Source organism: Megascapheus bottae, chromosome 15, assembly GCF_031878675.1.
Source record: "Megascapheus bottae isolate mThoBot1 chromosome 15, mThoBot2.hap1, whole genome shotgun sequence".
In the NCBI taxonomy this organism is placed as follows: Eukaryota; Metazoa; Chordata; class Mammalia; order Rodentia; family Geomyidae; genus Megascapheus; species Megascapheus bottae.
The window spans coordinates 39,801,495-39,822,178 of NC_143523.1; the positions used below are offsets into that span (position 1 = coordinate 39,801,495).

Sequence of the window (20,684 nt, forward strand, 5' to 3'; positions counted from 1 at the left end):
ATTTCAAGTCGTCACTGCAGAATTTCTTCTTATTTTAGAGCAACTATATTGTCTGGACACCTATGTCTCAGCTGGTAGCAGACATTTATGTCATCTTCTATCAAGTTACAATATTATTTTGTACACTTCAGCATGTGTATGGAATGGCTCCTTCTAAGCTTACATGCTAAGAAAATGAGATGGTTTCATTTAAAGGTTAGTAGGTTATTACAGTAGGTTATTATTCAGTAGGTTATTACAACAATCTATTAAATCACTCACCACTACTGATTCATAGTTTGAGTACAAAGGGGTCTTTCCCTCCATTGTGTTTGCATTATTGTCTGTTCAAGAGCAATGTCTGTTTGTTGTTTTTCAGTTTTGATAGGGTTAAATATTGAACTTAGTACATGACTTCTCACTGATTTGAACAAAATGATGAAAAAGAAAATAATGGATTTCTTTCACATAATCTTGGGAGACTCATGAGTTTTCTTTCTCATGATTAGGAACACAGTAACTCCAATGTGCTGAAAGACAAGGTAAATAGGCAGTTTCTTAGGAAGAAAGAGTCTGCTTTCTAATGAATGCCCTCTACAGCATCAGTAACAGGAAACTGACAAACAAAAAACCCTCCAGAAGACTCAAGTTCATCCAGAGTAAGTATACTTTAGAAATTCTTCAGACTATATTTTTGGCAAAATTGCATTTTGATTCCATATGCAGTATAGCCAGGTGAGTACACACACAGGATTGCTCCATTTTCTTTAGAAAGATCAACTTTCTTCTTTACTTGTCCATAATTGAGATAATAAAATGATCCTCTGAAGAGTTTCAGTGTGAAAGCATTTTCTCGGTTCTATCAGATAGTAAATAGGCCTGCCAGGGGCTACTCTACTTCTTATTTCTGGGGAAAGATCTACGATGAGACTCAGTTGTTCAGACTCCCACTGTTGGGATGGAAAAGTGGTGGTTGGTTTTGTTACCTCTGTGTGTATCCATTTCCTGATTTGTGTTAGAATTCTATCAAACTTGAGCGCTGGCATAAAAATGACTCCCGCTCAAACCTCTTGCTAAGAAAATGAAGTGCTTTGATTTTACATTTCATTTCAAATATTATTACGCAATATACTACATGTGACATTTTGTTGATTTCCGTACTGTGTTGTTTACCAAGAAAGAAAATTCCCTGTAAAAAGAGCAAAGTCCACAGACAAACATGCATTTAATTTGGTTCTGTCTCGTGGATTTTCTGTGTTTCTCTCTTCCATATATACAAAATGTTGAATAGACTTTAGGGAAGTTAAAGTAAAATTTACTTATTTAATTTTAAAACTGTAAAATACAAAATGCATCTGTTTATCTCCAAGAAGGACTTAGTTTTATTTTCTTTCACTTAGTTGATGAAAGTGTGCTTTTGGGGAAAATTATTCATTATGTGTTACCCTATTTTATGGATACTTATGAATCCATTCAGGACGAAGTTCACTACACAAATGATTTTACTTTGTTTCACTTTCTTATTTAAAAAAAAGGATGAAACCTTTACTTCCACATAATTGAATCTAACGACTTTTAAATTGCAGTCCTTCTAAATATCGAAGAATTGCCTTCACCTTGAAGGTTCTTTAAACTTGTTCGAATTGCCCTTTTCAAAAGGATCATGGGAAGGCTGTTGGAAGGGTTTCACCTCGATTTACAACTCAGGCATAGATTTAAGGAGAATGTAATTACTGGATACAATCCCTAAACAGAATCATAGGTGCCAAGTGTGTTGCAGACTGACCTTCAAGGAGGAATACATACCTCTGCAGTCCTGTGTCCTTGTTCAATGTCTGCAGACTCTAAAACTTTTTCTTTTCTTTCTGGGCATAAATGGGAGAATCTTAGTGTTGCTTCTCCTTTGATACAATTTTCTTCTACTTGGTCAGAGGACCAGAAATCCCAGTTATCATTGCTTTTCTTTAAAAACAAAACTTATTAAAAGAGCAATCCTGGGAGATCTGCAATAAATCACTTGCTCTGAAATTGAACCAGCCCAGCGGTTTCTAAATCAACCACCTACTTGTTCTTCTCTTGAAGGAAACAAAAAATCATTTCTTGTCCATGAGGCCATGGTAGGAAATTGACCAGGGAAAGCCCTAAATCAGAAAATGGGGTCTTTACTCCCAAGTTAGTTCATATTCTAGAAATAGTCAAGTTTAATTCCTTTATCTCATCCTAGAAAATAAGGCTTTTTTCACTGACAGGTTCAGTTTTTCCTCTCTTTGCTCCTCACCAATAATTACACATGATAAATGATAGGTTATTATATCCTTCCTTCTTCTCTTGAAATGAAGCATTTTGTTTTACTCAACATCCTAATTAATGTTTAGATAATTAGATACGAGGGTAGGGAAAAACATATTTTCAATGTAATCTTCAAGCCAGTAAGTTTAATTGCCTGTATGCACATATACACACATACACATATGTGCTGCTGCTTTTCCTTTGATATGCTGTGCACACACACATGTGCATGTACACATGCATTGGGCACACAAGCTTTGTCTTCATGCTTTTATATCAGAAAAAGAGGCAAACAATGCAGTTGCTGTTAATAGGCATTCAGGTTCATTTTCTTAAAAGCATGAAATGAAGTCATATTAGGTATTTTTGCTAAACAGAATATAGCACCTGCTAGACTCAGATGGCTCGTACCTTAATCGTACTTAGTCAAGAGGCGGGGTCCTGAGGACAAGGTTCAAAGGCAGTGTAGGCAGAAAAATCTGTGCTTCTTATTTCCTCACCTGTATATCCACTCTATCACACACATGAAATCCAAGTAGGAGCAATCCTTCAGTCCTTTACATAAGCACACATAGAGCCTTTGGAACTCTGCTCTCCCTTTATCTCACAAAGTGAGTTACAAGTGTGCAGCGTCTAACGGGCAGCTGACTGCCTGTGAGGAGCCTTTCGAAGCAGATAGTGCAGTAGCAAAATAGTTCAAATGTAGGCATCATAATGTCAACCTAGAAAACATCCATGAGTGAGTCAGTCGTAGTGGCCAGTTGTTTCTGGTGACAATGAAATGATGTACCTTTGTCAGCTCTTTCTTAACAAGAAGACATTAGCAAATTTGTGTTTTGTAAATGGAAGGTGCTTCTTAAGATTAGACACAAGTCTAACCCTTTATTCCTCACTGGTGTTGCCACAGACTACTGCAGGTGCTTCAAGCCCTGGCTTCCATCTCTCTCCCCCATTCAGTCTTCTCTCCTCTTCAGCTTTCAGCAGATCATGCTCCACTAGTATTGATCCATTTCCAAAGGGTCTGCACTTATGTTTTTGTTTTCCTCTGGGCTTTTTACAGAGGCAGTTTGAATTCTAGGATATTTTTCCTGATTTCCTCAAGTGGAAAATTCATGCTTACTCACTGAAATGCATCTGTGTGCCTTCCACCACCTCTATGAGAGTTTCCCAATGTGTTACTCATCTATTCCACTGTGACAAAGCACTGCACCTCCCCATCCACCCCCTTATACATCATTAAAGTTGTTCTGATGCCGACTTCCTGCTCTTTGCACTCTGATTGGGAAGTGGCCACTTCTCATCCTCTCTTCTTTCAGAACCCGAAATTACATCTGAGCTACATAGTCAACAGTCAGTAAATATTCGCAGAAAAACAATAGCTGGTTACTAAGTAGCTGGTCAGCTACACTGAGATATGTATATTTTTCAGGCTCACGGTCATGCTTTGTTTAATTCTCTTTTATATCAACTATCAGTGGCTCTGGCATTAAATACCTAATTAAGATATTGATTTATCTCCATCTCTGTTAATAATTCATTAAGCACAACAGCATGAGTAACATAGCTTTACCTTTTACGAAAGTGAAGAATAACCATACATGTCTGTGTTCCAAACATAATTCCTGATTTAGGAAGAGTCAGTGTAACGCATTGACAGTGAGCTTATGACCTGTAATCAAACTGACTTAATTCTCTTTAGTCTCTGTGGCCTTTGAGACATAATTATATATTTCTGAGCCTCAGCTTCCCCACCTGTGGAATGGAGACAGTTAGTAGATAAGTAGGAAATATCCACACATCAAGTTGCTGTTGAGTTTAAATAATGCATATAAAATGGTGCAGTAACTATAAATATTGAGTTCTAACAACTTACTACTTTTAAACTTGGGGCAAAATGGTGTATTAGAAGTTCCATGAATGCAGAAGAGTCACAGTAACAAAGGAGAGATTATATATCAGAGCAAGTAAGAGCAGAAGAGCATCAGGAATCACAAAAGAGGGACAGGATGTCTGAAAAGCCTAGAGAAATAGAAAGGTGACAGGGAACAGGCTGACATTCCAATCCTGGCTCCTCAGAAAGATGGGAATGTCAGAGACATGCACACAGTTTAGTGAGATGTCCTTCATGACACACTGGCAGAGTTGGACATAGAAAAGCCCACCCATTCTGCAAGCCTCAGTCCATGTGTGGGAATTTGCTGTGGCAGTACTATTAATGCACAGCAGAATGCACTGAAGGACAAAGACATTTCATTGATTCAAAGACCACTTCGTGGGTGGATGTGATGCTACCAGCCTATAATACCAGCATTTAGAAGGCTGAGAGGGTGATGAGTTTGAGGTTAGCCTGGACAATGTCCTGAGACCTTGCCTCAAAACAAAGGGTGGGGGGGCACTTACATATGGGGTATTAGCTTAAAATTTATATCTTAAGTAAAACCCTGAAAAAGCACAATTCTACAAAAGACATCGCCACTTTCTAGCTCTAGGCAAAAATATGTATTTGCATGTTTAAAATGCCTTGCTCAAAGCTGATCTGGTGTAATAATGGACAAATTCTAGCTTGCTTCAAAGTAGATGTCTCACATCTATTTCTTGGCCACTTTACAATTTTCACTTTGAAATAAAGATTGGAATTCCACCTGGGGGAACCAGCAAAGCCACCAGTAGCCTTTAGTGAATAGTTTGTTCCCCTTCCACTCTTCTGAAAGAATGAAAGTTTGCATTTCTTTGTTAATCTGGGAAAAAATTTTAAGCAGTATATATTGGGAACACTGGAAATGGTGAAGTCTACTAATAAAACCTGTTGCTTCTCTCTACAGAGGTATTAAGGTATAGCCGGATGCTAGTGTTTTCAGCAGGAATGGATTAAAAGATAATGGCTTAAGATATGAATGGCCAGTATTTAAAAAAATGAATTCTGCAGTTAATTGGGGAGTAGGGCTTAGCTTCCATTTCTAGTGTCATCACCACTTCCTTGAGGAAATTTGACAATGTTGACTTTTCCTTTCCTAAATTAGCTTCTCTATAGAATGAAGACAATAATATATTAAAGGCTGTAATGATGAGAAATAGGATGAGATATATAAGGTCATCAATATTAGTAAAGGGGATACACATGCTGTCTAGAAGGAACACCATGCTTGATATATTTTAGGAATTTTCTTTTTTTATTTTTATTTCTGGCAGTACTATAATTTGACTTCAGTACCTTAGGCATGTTTGGGCTTGCTGGGTCAGCTAATGTGATCCCTCTTCAGGAATGCCTTCAGCCCTGCCTTTTTCTGGCTACTCTGGAAACAGTTTCTCTGACTTTGCTTCCCTGGCTGACTTTGAACAGAGATCTGCCTCTGGTGTAGCGAGGATTAGAACAGTGAGCCATTGATGCTTGGCTAATGCTTTAGATATCATTGATATCTTCATTCCTGTTGCTGTTGCTATTAAGAAAAGAAAAGGCTGGTCCAAATGAGAGGAAATGGAATACAGTCACTAGTAAATTGTTCTTTTTTTCCAAGATTTCATTCAGTTCCACTCAGACAGCATATATTGCTATGTTGTAGAACAGGGAAATGGGCAGGCCTGCATGACAGGAACTTGCTTTCTTCTCAGACTGCTGAAAACAAAAGGAAATAAAGTTAGTCACTTACTTTAACTCATTCAGAATCGGTTCATACTACCTTGTGGGGAATCTTCTTTAAGACTCAACTTTGTATTTTTCTTATGCCCTTTGAAATTCATGTAAAATCAATGTGCAAAAATCAGCTTTATAAGTATTGAATTTCTACAAAACATTTTTGTTTGGAATTTCAGTCTCACAAAGTACTGATCCATGCTTTTTATTACTATTAGGATAAATGGATGTGGTGCTTTATTATACTTGTTGAACCGTGGGTAAAAGACTATGAAACGTCCAAATAATCCAGGAACTGTTGCCTTATATCCCCTGGGAAGGAAAGGGGATGAGCCACTTGCTAAGAGTCTTTAAAGACCAACAGGTGTTAAGAAATTTGTTTTGACCCATTAAATTTATATTGGCTTCATAGCTTTCAATCTTCTCCTTCTGTCCGCCCTTGCTGCTGCTTATAGGCTTCGGGCTGGAGATAACCAAGTTTTCATGCATATGTTAAGTGGGTAGGAGGGTTAAAATGAGAATAAACACAGCGCCAGTGCACCCAAATTCCACTCCAGCTCTTGCATTGCCCATTGCTCAGTGGAGCTTGTGTCCAGTGTTCCTTCCTTGATAAAACAAAATACCAAACCCAGAGGGGTAGCTTCGGCACCATGGAGGGTTTCTAAGAGACTCAGGAGAAAGTCCTTCTCCAGCCTACTCCAGTGGGGGATACAAGAAAGTGGGGGTCACAGAAGTATCCCTACCCTGCTTTGCTGTATCCCTACAGAGCCACCTGGCATTCCAGTGAGGAACCTGTAAGTACTGTTGAAGGAGATAATTGCAGAGGTAAAGTGGTATATAAGAGGACAAGCTTCCTGGGTTGGGACATAAATCACAGCGGGGCTGTGCCAGCGCGGAGGTAGGGTGAAATGGATAGACATTAAGCCTAATACACACATAAATATTTGAGGTCTTTCAATGGACTGTGTAACTGGGCCACATGCTCCCCTTATGGTAGCCAATGGTGTGCTGCGTGAACCTGGCTCTCCACTGGATGTAGCATCACACCACGCAGCTGCTGGAGCTCTAGAAGCAGATGGTGGATGGATGACCAGGCACTATCCAGGAAGCTGTGCCAGATGAGAGAGAGAGAGGGAGGGAGAGAGAGAGAGAGAGAGAGAATGGGGAAGGGGAGTGGGCGAGGGAGAGGGAGGAGCTGGAGAGGGAGGCTTTTATCAACCAGTGGGAACTTCTAAATTCCCAAACACAACCCTTTACAGAATTGAAAAGCTAGAGAAAGCAGGTAAGTGCATTTGTTTCCAGGGACTGGGACTCCTTTTTATTAGGTGTACACACCAGCCCACATTCAAAATTCAAGTAATCTTTACTTCCGATAAGGGCTTTCAATCTATTTATTTTCTATTTACTTTTTTGGTGCTAAGCTCCCTATGAGGATCCTTGGTGAGCTCCAGGATTTGGAATCTCCATTAATGCCTTCTGTGGGCCTCACAGAGAATTCTGTGCTTCCTATGAGTTCGTAAGATAAAAATGAATCTCACAAAACAGATGAAAATCCACCAAATGAGTTAGTTTATAGAGGAGAATGCAATGTAACTGTCCAATGAAGCACAGACGTAAAATATAAATGTGTTTTAATGTTGGCCATAGATAATATAATCTATTTTAAAATTTGACTTAACTCAAAATAGTCATGGTTATCCCATTCTTAACTTTTTAAGAGTCTGTGAAATTTTGTGGCTAATTTCAGGGTGGGTATTGGATCCTTGAAACCAGTGAATATTCCAGTCTCTTAGTCATGGTGACAGATGAAGAGATTCAGTTTGTGCTGTACAGCTGTGAAACAGTGTTTGCTGGGAATTCTGTGAAAGGAAGTTTCCTTTGTCACCCATATCCCCTGTGAGTCTACTGGTGTCAGGTTTCAAACTAACCCCAAGGGAAACCAGTGCACAAAAACAAAGCTGATTCCTCCTGGAATCCAAGTTCAAAACAAAATATAAAACCTCTCTTCCTCTCTCTCCCTCCCTCCCTCCCTCCCTCCCTCCCTCCCTCCCTCCCTCCCTCCCTTCTTTCCTTCCTTCCTTCCTTCCTTCCTTCCTTCCTTCCTTCCTTCCTTCCTTCCTTCCTTCCTTCCTTCCTTCTTTCCTTTCTTCCTTCCTCTTTTCCTTTCTCTTCTCCTTCTTTCCTCTTCTTCCTCCCTCCTCTCTTATCTCTTCTTCCTTTCTTCTCATTCTCCTTCTCTTTTTATTTCCCTTGGTCATGGAGATCTGACTGAGATTGATTTTGCTTATTGATACTTTGGATTGCTATTACTTCCTATATTTGAAAAATAATTCATTCTTTATTTTACAATAAAATGTTGATTTGAGAAAGCTTAATAAATTTTGGGTTACTTCATATACTGCTTGCTTCTAAAATAAATTGTTGGAGCCAGGCAGTGGCTCACATCTGTGATCCTAGCTACTCAGGAGGCTGAGATCTGAGGATCAAGGTTCAAAGCCACCTTGGGCACAAAAGGATGTGACACTCTCATGTCCAATTAACTTCTAGAAAATGGGGAGTGGGGCATGGCTCAAGGGTAGGGTGCAGCCTTGAGATGAAAAGCTCAGGGACAGCACCAAGGCTGAGTTCAAGCCCCATGACCCACAAAAACAAACAAACAAACAAACAAGTAAGAATTGCTGAATTATCTAGTCAATTCTCACAAGTTATTCAATAGGGCTCCGTATTTACTCTCCTCAGATGAAACAGGCAGAAATTGGCACTCAGGCTTTTGCCCTGAAACATAGGAGAAATCAACGGCTGAGAGAAGACAATAGGCTTTGCTTAATAACTGTACCCACAGGTTTTAAGACACATGGAATCATTTGGAATGATTAAGTCCTAGTGAAAACAAGTGAATCTGGCTAAGGGGCTTTACAATATGGTAGATGGTGCTACTGGTTATTTAATATTTCAGAGTTCTGTACTGCTATATAACAGTTAAATAATAAAGTGTTTTGGTTCTGTCTAATTCTCCCTCATCCCTTTATGAAGTGTAACTCCTTTAACACTTCCAGTGTAACATATCACTAATGACATGTCCAGACGCTGCCCTGGAAATTAGTGCAATTAGTCACACCAGTATTAGAACAGATTATATTCAGTACTTTCACAACTTTTGTACCCTCTAGTTTATCTATAAATTGAAATAAATAACTCAACACCTGTCTGCTGCATGATATTTACAAGCTTTGACATATAAAGCCCAAGTTTATCTGCAAACTTTACATTCCAATTAAAATTTTATTATGTTTCTAGGCCTTGCTATTTTGAAACCAATTATAGATCTCTTTGTGACTTTGCTAAATTACTTTGAAATCATAGTCATATGAAAAATCAATCAGCTCGCTTATATCCTCGAGTATCTCATTTAACATGAAGGCATTCTATAAATCCATACTTTCTACTATGATCTCTTTCTAAGAATCTTTTCCATTTCTCAGTTGGCATTTCTTCAAATATATACATTTACAGATCTCTTTTATATTGAATTTAAATAACCTAAGCATATGTTTAACCCTTTTCAGATCAGATTATAAAGGTTTGGAAAAATTTGAACATCTCAGTTAGAAATAAACCTTGAAAAAACCTAGAAATTTTTATTTTCAGCAGGGTTTCAAGGCATAGTTACATTGACATATTTAATAGGCAGATACAACAAGTAGAAAGTACATCAATATAAAAATGTAAATACTATGAATGAAATTTATAAATACTGACCATTATATTAAGTAAAAAAAATCAAATGGTGGATGTATAGAATATGTATAGAATCACCTTTTCTGTTGACAACAAATGAAAACACTGTGTTAACTTTATGTATTTGTTTATTTCTAACCATTGAGTAAGATGTGGAGGATAATGTTAGTTCCCTGATTGGCATGGAATTGAATGTGGAAAAGGGATTAGTAATAACTTTTTATACAGTGCTATCTAGCTTGACCTACTATAATGAATATGCGGTACTTTTGAAACAAGAAGTGAAAGCGAATAAGCAAATGGGTAGCAGAAGCTGGGCCAGAGGCCCCATTTTAATGTTTCTCGCACATATTAATTTTCCAAGAGCTCATGTAACTTTGAATTCTTAAAAGCATTACAAAGTGAGGCAGGTTAGAAATGCATATTAACTGCCCTCCTTCCCCCCTCCCATAAAAAAAGAGAAGAAAACAAGGTACTAACACAATTCATTCTAGGTGTTTCCAGATAATGGGGTGTTGACTTCCACACAGTTGAGACATTTGGGTAGTGGCTGAATACACAGGTAGTGGCCATTATCCTGTAGTATCTTGTAGCAAACCAAAGAAAATATGAAGCCTCTAGATTTGGCTTAAAAAAACAACTGTGTAGTACTGACCATGCCAGGGAAGATAGCTAACTTTAGAATAATGCAATGACTGTCAGGAGAAGGATTGCATACCCTTCTCTTCCACCAAAGATGTTAAAGTCCTGGCTTGTGATGCTCTGTCACTATGACCTTATTCAGAAATAGGTCTTTGCTGATGACATCAAGTTAAGATGAAGTCATTAGGGTGAGTCTGACACTAATGTAACTGAGGTCTTTGTAAAGACAGGAAAAGCTGAACACAGAGGTTATAGAGGGAGAAATTTGGAAGTAGTGGAGGCCAAAACTGAAGAGAAGCAACTTCAAACCGAAGGAGTGTTGAGACTGGAAGATGACATCAAAAGCTGGGAAGGTAGCAGAGATTTACAATAGAATAAAACCTAGATACATAAGGCCATATAGAATGAGGCTAAATGAAAGGACCTCCAGGATATAGAAACATATGATGAGTGATTGTTGTCCTTAATGTACTATGCTACTTCTCATCTCTTTTGCTGTCCCTTGGTTATCTCAAATTGTTACAGTATTTCACTTTGTTATCTGATATATTGTATATATGCTTGCTTGGTTATTTGAAATTGGATAAGGAAGTGGGGAAAACAACATGAATGGCAGGGTGGGGGGAGGGAAATGGGGCCCATGACATGAGAAAAGGTATCAATGTATATGAAGTAGTGCACCTTCTATCTGGTGAATATAATGTAACCCTTCTATTAATTACAATAAAAAATATATGAAAAAAAAGCTGGGAAGGGCACAAAGTAGATTCTCCCTGGGAGCATACAAGAGAGAATTGAACTTCAAGACAATAAATCATTGCTGCTTAAAGTGATACAGTTTGTTCTGATTGGCAAAAGTACCTGCCTGAAGCACAAATCCATCACCAGACAAAAAGGTAGACATAAATATGACCAACAAGAACAGCTACACTGCAAAAACTGCATGACTAGTTGTTCCAATGTTACAGTTAATAATCTTTTGAAAATAATATACAACAGAGAAAAAAAGAATGTAAGCAAAAATGTGACAAAGTTACTTAAAAATGATATTGACAGGGGTTGGAAGTATGTTTCAGTTGGTAGAGTGGTGACCAGTGAATGAAAGCAGCAGGTATCAAGTTTGAGTACCAGTTTTGGTGCAAAATAAATGACATTTAATTACATGTAATTTGGGGGGGCTTGAAGTCTGAGCCTGGGTTCTGTCCCTGAGCTCTTCAGCTCTAGACTACCACTCTACACCTTGAGCCGCAGCGCCACTTCCGGTTTTATGGGGTTAATTGGAGATAAGAGTCTCATATACTTATGTGCCCAGACTGACTTTGAATCACGATTCTCAGATCTCAGCCTCTTGAGTAGCTAGGATTACAGCATGAGCCACCAGCTCCTGGCTAATTATGTGTAATGTTTTGAGAAAGATATTCAAACCTTCAGTGAAACTACTGTTAAATCCAAATTGATGGACTCACTTTCATAATTATCTAAGAATAGCAATCAAATTGTTTACACTCAAATCTTTTGAGGTTATTTTCCTGAATCAAAGAGGCAATCAAGTCGTCGGACAATGGGGAATAAGGATTGTGGGCAGCTGAGTGATAAATGACAAGGCATAGAGTATTAAGTAGAAAATCTTGAGGATATGTTTTACAAATGCGTGAAATGTTAAAGACCGCATTTCCTAAAAGTGACTGCCATTACTTCTTCCCACCGCCTCCTGTTCCTTCTTAAAAAAAGAAAACAACAGAACAATAACTTCTTGTTTTAGTTACCAAAGGAGAAATGTGTATGCTCTGTAAGATTACTGCAATCTCCACCAGAAAGGCATATTCCTACTTTTTTATTCATGTAAGCCAGGGTAATAACTATTTTCTCTTGTCAGTATTTCTGAAACAGAAATACATAGGCAATTAATAAAGAAGTGACCGTAGTTGTATAAATAGGGGACTGGTAGTAAGGATAGTTTCTACTAAGCTGTAGTCAAATTATTTGCTGCAGTGGTTTGCAGAAAGTACAGTGTGGAAGGCAGAAGGATGGGGCACTGTGTACAGACAGTCTCAACTTCAGGAGCAGCTTCAGGCGCTAATGCGGGGAAGTCAGCCCTATGGAAATAAGCCTAAGTACTATGAGGGAGAGCATGAATTCCTTCATAGAAAACAGATCAACAGCAGGATTTCATTCAACCTTTTTCTACTATTTTAAAACCATAGCTGGTACTTACTGTTTTGTTTCTCAATATTTGTTCATTACTTAAATATGAATTTGCTTGCAAAGATTATTCCTCCCTCCCTCCCTCCCTCCCTCCCTCCCTCCCTCCCTCCCTTCCTTCCTCCCTTCCTTCCTCCCCTCAGCTCTCCTTTCTTTTCTTCCAACCATCCTTTTTCCTTCCTTCCTTCTTTCCTTCTTCCCTCATCTCTCCTTTCTTTTCTTCCAACCATCCTTCCTTTCTTTCTTCTTTTCATCCTTCCTTCCTTTAAGTGCTGGGAATTGAACCCAAGGCCTACTATGTTCCCTTTCCAGACTTTTGAATTCCTCTTTTATTTTTTAAAAATATTTTATTAAGTTAGTTTCTGTATGGATTATGATTTCATAAGCGAAGTAATGAACCTATTTCTTCTTTTTGGACAATGTCACACCTTTCTTTACCTTCTCCCAGTTTCACTTCCATCCTTGCCCACAAGTTACATAGATCATTTTCCACTTTATATCCTGAAAAGCACAATTACATTTATTTACCTTTCCTCCCTCACTTTCTGTGTCCCCACCCCTTTTACCTTCCCTAAAAGAAAAAGAAACCCAAAGTGAAAACAAACACCACTAGCATCATCAACAAAATGTAACAACAATAAGAACTCCACATTTCCATTTCCTGAAGTTGGTTTCAATTGAATCTCTCCAAAACAAATCTTCAAAGAAGCAACCATCCCATTGAAAAGTGGGCTAAAGACTTCTCCGAAGAGGGAATAAAAATGGCCCATAGGCACAGGAATAAATGCTCAACATCTCTGACCATAAAAGAAATGAAAATCAAAACAACTTTGAGATTCCACCTCACTCCAATTAGAATGGCCATGATCAAGAAATCTAATAGCAACAGATGCTGGCAGCGATGTGGCTAGGAGGGATCTCTACTACACTGTTGATGGAAGTGTAAATTTGTTCAACCACTCTGAAAAGCAGTATGGAGGTTCCTCGAAAAACTAAACATAGAGTTCCCCTATGACCCAGCAATTCCACTCCTTGGCATTTACCCAGATGTCCAGAAACGACATACTAAAGCCATTAGCACAACGATGTTTATTGCAGCACTATTTACCATAGCAAAGATATAGAACCAACTCTGATGACCCTCAGTTGATGAGTGGATCAACAAGATGTGGTATTTATACACAATAGGATTCTACGCTGCCATCAGAAAGAATGACATCGCCCCATTTGTAAGGAAATAGAAAGACTTGGAAAGATCATATTAAGTGAAGTAAGCCAGACTCCAGAGTTGCATAGGATCAATGATTTCCCTCATTTGTAATAATTAGTACAAACCTAGGACTCTCCTAGCAGAGGATTACAATAGCTCAAAACCTACATACATAAGGCCATATAGGATGAGGCCAAGTTAATGAACCTCCAGGACATGGAAACAAGAGCTTAATTATGAGTGACTGTTGTTCTTAATGTGCTATGTTTTTTTTCCTCTTCTCTTTTTGTTGCCCTTTGGTTAATCTCATATTGTTACAGTATCTGACTTTTTTACCTGGTATATTATATATATATGTATATATAAAAAAGAAGTAAGCCAAACCCAAAGGAACATAGGCTCAATGGTTGCCCTCATTTGTGCACATCTAGGACTCTCCTAGCAGAGGATTACAATAACTCAAAAGCTATGTATATATGGTCATACAGGATGAGACTAAACAAAACGAATGGAATGAATGAATGAAAATAAGAGGTTTATCTTCATGATTGATGTTCTCCATGTACTAAGTGCAGTTATTTCTTTTCTCTTTATCTCCTTATGGTTAATTTCACGTGGTTACTGAATCTGGCTTTGTTACCTGTTGTACTGTATATATTTATTTTTTTTATTTGAAATAGGGAAGATGAGGGGGGAAAACAAGATGATTAGGAGTGGTGATGGGAGGGAAAGGGGGGACAAAAATATGAGGAGGGACATCAGTGTTCAAGAAGTAATGTACCTATCACCTGATGAATGTAACTGTAACTCTCTATAATTACCCCGACAATAAAATAAAAAAGAAATCTCCTAAAAGTAAAATAAATTAAAAAGAAGAAACAATACCAGCTCCAGATTGGTGGTAAAGCTGACTGGATTGGCTCATTGAAGGACAGTACTGAAAGAGGTTAGACTTCACAAGATACTTACTGACATTAATATTAAGCCTTCTGCATAAGATGAAATGTGGTTGACCTTCAGTAATTTACCCAGAATTCTTGAGGCCTGGTTTGCAATTGCCATTTACACAGGTTATGATCAAGTTATAATACTCTCTGATAGCTCTGCAAAACATTCCAGGCACATCTTTGTCGTGGAGTGCTACCTTGTGCATTACAGGATGCCTAATAGCATCTCTGGCCGGAAACTCCCTGCTCTCCAGTTGTGACAAGAGGAGAGCAAGTCACCATAGGGCCAAATCCTCCTAACCCCCAGTAAGCCACTGCTCAAAGACATTGCTGGCTTTGCACACTGGGGGTGCCTGTGGGATTCTAGGCCTGTCACAGCCATTCTGAGCTTATTTTTTGCAGTTAAATAAAGCTTATATTCTAAATCTTGTATATATTACTAGTAGGAACTGGAGAGAGAGAGAGAGAGATAGAGAGAGAGAACAATTCAGCTTTAGCTCTTTTGCCAGGCTGTTTGCAGTTCCGTTAGGGTATGAACTAAACAAAAGTCACGAATGCAATGATGACAGGGCTCACTAGAGAGCAGATATGATATCTGCCTGTGACAGACATAAAAATACAAAGAGAAGTGCCCAAAGTGCACCCCCTGACTAGAAGCCTTTGAATCACATTTTAAACCTCAAAGGTGTGTCTAGATCCCATATGGTTTTTAACTGGTAGGTTAAGGAGCTCAGAATAAAATGATCTGTATGATCTCTTTTAAGCTAGAGTTTTTTCTTATGGCTAGTTGAAATACTCTGACTCAGTTTCTGTTAAGAAGGACTGAGTAATGGTTAAATAGCTAATGTGAAAAGGTCCAAGAAATATGTACATCTACATTCAATACTTTAACAACCCCAGCGAGTACATTAAAAGTTTAAGCTAAATATGTTTGGATTTTTGACAAATGAAATGTCTTTTATTATGGTCACAGGTATACTGAGAGATGTGACTGAAATCTCATTCATTCATTCATTCATCTATTCATTCAATTGTTCCATCAAAGACACTTAGCACCTATTTTTTTTTCCGTTTTAACTGTGATGGATTTTCTAGGAGCTCATAGTCCCATGCTAGGCCAGGAGTTTGGCCTAGCAATAGAGTGCTTGCCTAGCATGCAGGAAGACCTGAGCCTCAGTACCACATACACAGAAAAAGCCGGAAGTGGTGTTGTGACTCAAGTGGTTGAGAGCTAGCCTTGATAAAAATCTAAGGACAGTGCTCAGGCTCTGAGTTCAAGCCTCAGGACTGGTACAAAAAAAAGAAAAAGAAGAAGAATGAAAAGTAATTTATAGGTTGTACACCTGAAAACTTCCATCAATTTTGTGCATGTAATTTCATTTTGCCAACTAACTTTGTAGTCTTGTCAAGTGAGAATGTGTATTTATATTTCATGAAAAGGGAAAAGCTAAAATCCATTTGTAGCATTGTCTACAAAGACCTTCACCAGAAAATCATCCCTGACTATGTTAATGTGGGAACCCAAGAGTTAACTTCAGAGAGCATTTAAAAATCTGATATGAGAAATTTCTCCTTATAAAAAAAGAACAATATCCTGAGGCAAGCAATTATCTGCTGAAATGAAAACAGAGAGACAAGCTATAGGATAACAGCAGAAACCTCAAAGAAAAGAAATATTAATCAGCAGTAATTTTAAAATAAAATAGCATAAAATGAATCCCAATGTCCTCTAGGATTTTCTTTCAACTTCTTTCTTTTTCTTTTTCCTGGCAAAAATTGTGAACAATCTTACAAAGACTTCCTTTCTTTTCTCCACAATTATCAGGGAAAATGGAGATATATTTTCCAATGGAAGCTCAGATATATTCTGCTTTGCACTGACTTTCCACAGTGACTGTCCTTTCTGAATGCTAAAATCTAAAGAGTAAAGGGGTAAGGAAACTATGACTAATCCTAGGTAATTGTCAGAAATTGGAGTTGCACACCAGTGTAGCGGGAATAATTACTTCTGGGAAGTTTATTGCTAGCAATTTTAATCCTAAGGGGACACCAATGAGGTCAGTGTTCTGTGTGCAATCCCAGTGACTGGTGACTGAAGTTAATGGCAGATGATGACAAGGGAGGAAGGCCTAAAAGAGGAACAGCACTACTGCCCCTCTGAGATTCACAGCCCTGTAGCTCAGAAGGATTCCCCAGAGCTCCTGAAATACAGATTCCTGATACCCGGGAAAAGGAACACAAGATTCTAGATGCTTGTATTACTGGGCTATGACATACAAGTTGGCCTCCTGATTCCTTCCCAAGTTTAAAAAAACATTTAAAAAAGATTTTTAAATGCTTTTTGGGATGGCCTATTCCGTATTAAGACAGAATTCAGAACCTCCTTATTGACTGGTATCAATCTAGAATTTCTGATGCTGAGTGAGACAGACAGACAGCCCCATTCCTTTCAATGTTGGTCATCTGACTATAGATCCAAGTGGCTGTGACCTTAACCAGATCATTTTCCATGTGGATTGGACTTTAAAGTTTCCTTGGAGCTGATGTTCATATTATGTGACTTTTCTGGTTTGGAAACATTCAGTTGATAACATTTGGAATTCCTGAATATACTTACAATTTTTTCTATTCACAAAGTGACTCACCATCTCCTAGACTGATCATGGGATTCAGTGGAGAGCAAGGACTTCCCATCCCCCCTCACCCCTTCTTTTCCCCTCCCCCCTCCTCCTCCTCTTTCCTTTCCTTTCTTTTTTCTCTTAATAGTGGTCCTAGGTTCTTGTGCTTTCTGGGAGGGTGCTCTATGACTCCAGCCATATCCTCCAGCCCATTTAGTTTCATTATTTTTCAAACAAGCCTTACATTTCTGTCTGGACTGCCCAGACTGCAATGATCATGTTTATATATGCTTCTTATGAAGCTAGGATGACAGGCCTGTGCTATATTGCTCAGCTCTTCATGGACTGGAATGAGATCTTAACTATTTGCCCAGGCTTGATTTGAACCTCATGATCTCTGCCTCCCTAGTAGCTAGGATTACAGAGATGAGTCACCTTGCTGGATCTGTCCACATAGTTTCTAATAACTTTACATGCTTCTACAGGTGGTTCTCAAAACCTCACAGCCTTGTTAGTCTATAGATTTTTTCATGATAAAAAAGCCTCTTATTCTCCATCTTCTGCTGCAAGGGAGCCTGAGCAGGCCTCTAAAGGTCTAGCAAGTCTCCAGATACTCTTTGGAATTGACCCTATACTGTAAATGAGTGGGTTCTTCAAGTCCTCGAGTGTCACAGAAGAGTGTGTCCTTTATTATTTTTCATTAAAAAGTTTCATGGCATGCTATAACTATACACATTAGGTGGTCACAGCCAACATGATAAAGTATATAACTGCTTCACACAAACATGGTTCCACATGCTTATTAAAAATGCAAAATGTTTGTTACATAAATCTGCTAATGTGAGAATTAAAATATAGGGTATCAGGATCAATTTCAAAATCATTTGGCTATTTCTATTGGATGTCTGAAGAGTATGATGAATTGGACTTACAAATAAGCATGAACTAAAATTTGATTATGATGCTAATTTATTTTTAACCTTCTATATTCTGCATAAAGAACTTTTGTTATATAATTATACATTGTAGAACTTTTTTTGTTTGTTGGTAGTGGGGCTTGAACTCAGGGCCTAAGTACTGATTCTGAGCTCTTTGCTCAAGGCTAGCACTCTACCATTGTGGGTCACAGCTTCACTTCTAGTTTTAGGGTGGTTAGTTGGAGAGAAGAGTCTCACAGACTTTCCTGCCTGGGCTGGTTTTAAACCATGATTCTTACAGCTCAGTCTCCTGAGTAGCTAAAGTTACAGGCATGGGCCACCATTGCCTGGTTTGTAGATCTATTTTTAATGATTTTTCTAAGTTACCACTTTGAGATGACAAAATTGATAATGGAGATATTTTGAACAATTGGAAGTATATACAGAAGGAGATAAAAAGGTCACTCATTATAATAACTACTTCGAATAAACCAATGTTGTAAATGATTTCTGATTAAGTTGTATCACTAGCTGTTTCTTGTCCATGAGGGAAAATGGATAAGAACTGCAGTTGGGCAACGTTAAATTACTGTCCTAGAGGTAAGTCCATTCATACGTAACTCACTGGATCTCATTGAAGTTTAGATGGAAGTTTACATAAACACACAGGAAGCTAGCAATGAGCCTGGCGAGTCCTATCAAGTGCAGAGTTAGAGAACATCCTTCATAAAGGTTAATGGGCTGACCCTGAGTGAGTCAATGAGTTCTAGGTACTAAGTTGGAAGGAGAAATTGGGGTGGTTGCATGATTCACAAAGCTGATAATGTGTAATATGTTGTATGATAGTGTCTCAGACAACATATTGATGGTATATGTAAAGAAAAGCTTCCTTTTAAAAATATATTGTTATTGTAATGAATAGAAGGGTTATATTATATTCACCAGATAGAAGGTGCATTACTTCACAAGCATTGCTATCCTTCCTCATGTTTTTGTCCCCATTTTCCTCCCCCTCCCCCTCCCCTCATCTTGTTTTCCCCCTTCCCTATCCTATTTCAAATAAACAAATAAACATATATACAATATATCAGATAACAAGGTAAGATACTATAACAATATGAGATAACCAAGAGACAACAAAAGAGATGAGAAATAACATAGTACATTAAGAACAACAATCACACATTATATGACTCTTGTTTCCCTATCCTGGAGGAGCTTCCCTTTAAAATGATCTCTTGATAGAGATTGATATTCTTCCAAAAAAATCATTCATGCAACTCAGTTTTATAGGCAATGGTGGTAGGTGATAGAGGCTAATGCAGTTTAGTCTAGGTACCAACTCTGCTGCTCTTTAGCTAGACTGGCTTTATGCCTTGAGAATGCTAAATTAGTCATAAGCTAGTGTTCAAGGTACCAAAAATATTATGTCTATTAAACAAAATAAGGGTCATTTCTGATGAAAGTATCCAGGCTAAAAATATTTAAAACAACAGGTCTTATTTTTGGCATACATCACCTTGTCTATGATTTTGAAGGGCAGTCTGTTTTAATTTGCATACAGCAGGATGCTAACCTTTCCAGTTCTTATGGCCTCTAAAGTATTAACCTGGATCTGATTCAGTGGAATATCTTAAAATAGAAAATTCTTTTTGCTCAAACCATTGTGTTGAATGTGTAGGGTTTTTTTAATTGTCATGCTAAATTCCAAGTGTCAATGACCTTGAAATCAAATTTCCTTGTGACCATGAGAGCTCTCCTTCAGAGAGCTCTGAGCTACAGATAGGACAGATGAAAGCAAGGTCTTTCCCTCTCCCTCTGTCCTCCTGGGCTTCTGCTCCAAGGGAGCTTGAGCAGGCCTCAAAAGGTCTAGCAACTCTCTAAATGCTCTTTTGAATTGACCCTATGCTGCAAATGAGTGGATTCTTTGAGTGTCACAGAAGAGTCTGTCCTTTATTGTTTTTCATGAAAAACTTTCACGGTATGCTGTAACTCCACACTTTAGCTGGCAACAGCCAAAATATAGCCAGCCATGTAGTACTCAGAGAACCTAAGAGCATCTTTTAACCCACTGCCAGGTACTTTTTCAAATGAGCAGAACAAGGAAGTCAATATAGTAAAGGGAAAAAATATCCGAGAATAATAAATATCTGAGTATAGCATATGTCTTCATTGTCAGAGCTGGAAATAATGAGTTAGAAGATCCCGAGAGCCTTTTTATATGTGATGTTCCCTCTAAACATGGAATATTTTTATAGTAAGTGAGTACATGGAAATTAAATGTCCACAAACTTTATTCCTCCCCTCAGTTTTTTTTGTCAGTCCTGGGGCTTGAACTCGGGGACTAAGCTCTGTCCCTGGGCTTTCTCAAGGCGAATGCTATACCACTTGAGCCACAGCACCACTTCCAGCTTTTCCTATGTATGTGGTACTAAGGAATTGAACCCAGATCTATCTGCATGCTAGGCAAGCACTCTACCACTAGGCCAAACTCCTGACCCTCCCCTCAGT

At 38.3% G+C, this 20,684-nt stretch overlaps 1 long non-coding RNA gene across 1 annotated transcript in view; it reads left to right on the forward strand.

Moving 5' to 3' along the window:
* The first annotated feature begins 523 nt into the window (after positions 1-523).
* The window catches only part of LOC150054191 (uncharacterized), a 184,363-nt gene continuing 164,202 nt past the window's right edge, over positions 524-20,684 (forward strand). Inside the window, exon 1 of the long non-coding RNA XR_016537926.1 lies at positions 524-638. This is a non-coding gene — a long non-coding RNA (uncharacterized LOC150054191). The remainder of the gene's footprint in view (positions 639-20,684) is intronic.